Genomic DNA, 4744 nt, shown 5'->3' on the forward strand with positions numbered 1-4744 from the left:
AACAATACCATCGAACGTGATGTGTGTGAAATGTTACCTTTAAAAACAACCACTATTACTGGGTAATACAACAATATCGTCAAACGTGATGTGTGTGAAATGTTACCTTTAAAAACAACCACTATTACTGGGTAATACAACAATACTGTCGAACGTGATGTGTGTGAAATGTTACCTTTATAAACAACCACTATTACTGGGTAATACAACAATACCATGAAACGTGTTGTGTGTGAAATGTTACCTTTAAAAACAACCACTATTACTGGGTAATACAACAATACTGTCAAACGTGATGTGTGTGAAATGTTACCTTTAAAAACAACCACTATTATACTGTTTATATTATAATTCATTAGGTGTAATTTTCAACCATAAAGAAGTGAGTACTTCTTATTTAATCAAATCTCAAAGCTTGTTTTTTTTAATAAATATGCTATATAAACTGTTTAAATTCAGGCAAACAAAATTAAAGGTATGTTTAAAATATTGACTTACAACTGTTCCAACTTCTCCAGTCCCCGAAAAGCATCCTGTCCAATAGTTCTAATTCTATTTTTGTATAAATATCTGAAATATATATATATATATATATACAAACTTGGCATTTAATATTCACAAGCAATACTTTCCGAGTTCTTGACAAAAACACCAAAATGGACAACATTTTATTTATAAAATTTTGAAACTAATAGGTCTGAACTATATGCAAGATATGAAACCAGAGTGTCGCAACTGTAGTTTAGGCAAAAAAAACTCAAGTTTCGGTTTGTCAGCTGTTACATCAGAATATTTTTTAATTTATAATCAAAGCCTAGCTCACACGATAGTATTTACACTAATCTGTGACAACAGTGTTGTTCATATAACTTTAGATGAAAGATCTGTTCCAATAAATCTTACCTTTTCAATATAACTAATAATAGCCATATCATTATTCGTCTAAAACATCTTTTATATTCTATGCTGTTGATAAAATGACAATTCAACCACCTTACTGTTCTGCAATGAGGCTAATGTTACAACCAGGAACCTATTTATTTTTCAACAATGAAATAAAATTATAATAAAAACCATCTAAATATTCAACAATGAAATAAAATTATAATAAAAAACATCTAAATATTCAACAATGAAATAAAATTATAATAAAAACCATCTAAATATTCAACAATGAAATAAAATTATAATCAAACCACCATACTATTCAACAATGAAATAAAATGATAATCAAAACCATCTAAATATTCAACAATGAAATAAAATGATAATCAGAACCATCTAAATATTCAACAATGAAATAAAATTATAATGAAACAGAATGATAGTAAAACTACCTTAATATTCAACAATGAAACAAAAGGGTAATAAAAACGGTTTTAATATTCAACAATGAAATAAAATGATAATAAAAACTACCTTAATATTCAACAATGAAACAAAAGGGTAATAAAAACGGTTTTAATATCCAACAATGAAATAAAATGATAATAAAAACTACCTTAATATTCAACAATGAAACAAAAGGGTAATAAAAACGGTTTTAATATTCAACAATGAAATAAAATGATAATAAAAACTACCTTAATATTCAACAATGAAATAAAATTCATCTTATTATATGACAATAAAACAATAGGGTAACAAAGATTAACTTACAATACAGCAATAAAACACAATAATCTCTTTACTATTCTACAGTGAATACAACACAACAATATCACCTTATGTGTAAGTCTTTACTCAACACAATTCCCTATCTTCCTATTTCTTATAAAGCTAACACTACACAAGTTGGATATACAAATATATTTGTTCCTTTCGTTAGGATTAGGAATTTATGTTTCACCTGAGCCTAAGGTCACTCACTGCACTGACAGATCTGTGAAAACCGTCGCTCATCAGTTCGAATGATGTCTACTTGAATAGAAGGGCACTGATCCAACAAGAGGGCTATCTAACTTGAAAGAAATCGTAGCACGTGACAAAAGTAAACATAGAATTAAAAAATAAAATATTTAGAAAATGTGTTGATGTTAGAAATATCTACATCTGTACATGGCCTTTCATGTAGGTCTTGAACTCTATCGACATCTATACATGGTCTTGAACTCTAACACTAAGTGGAAGGTCATTCTGAAGAGCGCATATTTCCGCCATACAGTGTTGATCATATTCGGCTCTCAAAAAATATGAAAATGTGTCCGTCGTTATTAACGGACATAGACCATTTTTGACAGGACAATGATGAATAAAATTCTACACAAGTACACCCAGTTTCATCAAAATCCGATCATTTTTGACTGAGTTATAAGCAAAAGTAGTGTAAAAAAATCTGTCTCCATGGTAACAGATAGAGAATATTTGGATTTTCGTAACCTTTTACCTTGACCCTCCAAAAACTAATCACCTCTAAGTTGGGTCATAGTACAAATATATACCAACTTTCGTCCAAATACATTCAGCCGTTTGCGAGAAATCTTGCTGACAAACACATACACAGAGGTGGAAACATAACCTTCGTCCACCCTCGGAGGCGGAGGTAATAACTTGAATGCGGAATAATGTCCACTTATGTCCAGAGATTCCATCAAATGTTGTCTGGAAGAAATTCAGTTGTTAACTTCAGCAATATTAATCAGTTGCAGTAACGGGACACGAGCCATGAACCCTGCTGGCCCACCCACTATCCTAGACCAAAATATATTTTGTTGTAGTTTATCATCTTCTGTTATAGACGCCGACTCATGCACAAAAATGACATCAAAAATTACCCCCCCCCCCCCCAGTGGCAAAGCGGTATGCCTGCGAACTTACAACGCTAGAAACCGGGTTTCGATACCCGTGGTGGGCAGAGCACAAATAGCCCACTGTGTAGCTTTGTGCGAAACTACAAAACAAACAAACAATCAAAAATTAGAACAAATCACGTGGATTCGAGAAATTAAATTCTTACTTTGAATGTTTGTTAAACTAGACAGGTTTAATATAGCCGTACAAGGTCAACTTGGACTAGTTCCTACACTTCCATATTGACCACACGTAATACACAATTACCAAAAACTCAGTACTTACAAGTATCGCAATTCCTTCAGGCCTGTAAACGCATTATCTTCTATCTTCGTAATATGATTGTTGTTTAGCAATCTGTAAAACATAAATAATCTTAACATTTATACAAAATAAATATAATATTTTTCATTCACATACTAAATAAACACCTTTTCAAACCACTTACAAATAACGTGACTAAATACACGTTTATCCTAACAATACATACGTTACTACTAATTTACCAGGTAAAATTAACATAGAACGAATTAATATTACGTAAGAATTAACAAACTAATACTTAAAGATTATCGATTCTGACATTACTAGAAGGCCTAGGATGCTGACGTCATTTTTTTTTTTTTTTGCATTTAGAAATTACAGAAAAAGATGCTAAATAATAGTAATAATGACAAAGAAACATCTAAAATTTAAAATCCACTTTCTGTCAACTTTACACTCAAACTGATTTAGTTAGTATTTTCTAATATTAACCAATCACGTTTCAGAAGAGAACTTTATAAGATTATAAAGGCCTAGGTCGTAATAACGTACTTACAGTGTATTCAAGTGTTTGAGATTTTTAAAAGTATTAGCAGTGACCTCCTTTATCTTGTTGAATCTCAAATCTCTGCAAAACATAAAAATACCGATTAATTAAACCTAGTTACATATTATACATTTTATTGTTTAGCCCTAATTAATTGATTATTAATTAATCTTTTAACCCTAATTATATATTGTTAATGATGCATGCTTAACCCAAATTACTTATCTGTAATACTGATTTTTTTTAATCCTTATTATATATTGTTAATATTGATTGGTTAATTCTAACTACGTATCATTCATATTGATAGATTAGCCCTAATTTCTTATATTTGAAGTTAATTGTTTAATCCTAATTGCATATAATTAACACTAAAATGTTGTACCCTAACTACATTTTATATAAAATAATTGATTAACTCTCATTACATATTGTTAATATTGATTGCTTAACCCTAATTATTTATCACTGATATTAATTGTTTAATCCTAATTACGTATAGCTAACAATGATTGCTGCCCCCTAAATGCTTATTATTTAAATTATGATAATTGGTTAATTCATTACATACCATTGATATTGATTGGTTAACCCTAACTACTTATTGTTCATATTGATTGGTTAACTCGAACTACTTACTGTTAATAATAATTGTTTAACACTAATTACATATAGCTAACGATAACTGATGTACCCTAACTACATGTTGTTAATAATAATTAGTTAATCCTAACTACGTATTGGTATTATTACTTCGTTAGCTTTTGATACTGTTATTAGTAGATGTCCTTAGAACTTAATTATTGTTAATTGGTACACTAATTGGCAGAAGTGACTTACAAATTAATTCTTTAACAGTTTTAACTAAACAATGTAGCAGGAATACAGACAGAAGGACAATTAACTCCTTAACACTCCTAACCAAACACTCTGACATCACAGTAATAAATAAAAAAGCACCAACAAAAATGTATAGTCTATGTAAAGTTTCTCGTATACTATGCCTGTTTTTTATTGTTGCTGTTGTCGTCATTCGTGTATTTTTGTTGGTGGTGTTGTTATTTTCAGATCATATTCTTAAAAACATTAAAAATTTCATCCCTGGAAAATGACGATATTAATTTATTATTTATTGTTATTTAG

General features: G+C 29.7%; 1 long non-coding RNA gene across 1 annotated transcript; it reads right to left on the reverse strand.

The window, feature by feature from the left end:
* Nucleotides 1-495: 495 nt before the first annotated feature.
* On the reverse strand, nucleotides 496-3693 carry LOC106476732. Its single transcript, XR_001291924.2, has 3 exons — nucleotides 3611-3693; nucleotides 3076-3147; nucleotides 496-570 (listed from the first exon to the last, which is right to left on the reverse strand). It is a non-coding gene; the product is annotated as an uncharacterized LOC106476732 (long non-coding RNA).
* Nucleotides 3694-4744: the final 1051 nt, after the last annotated feature.

The sequence above is a fragment of the Limulus polyphemus genome, unplaced genomic scaffold (assembly GCF_000517525.1).
Source record: "Limulus polyphemus unplaced genomic scaffold, Limulus_polyphemus-2.1.2 Scaffold11379, whole genome shotgun sequence".
In the NCBI taxonomy this organism is placed as follows: Eukaryota; Metazoa; Arthropoda; class Merostomata; order Xiphosura; family Limulidae; genus Limulus; species Limulus polyphemus.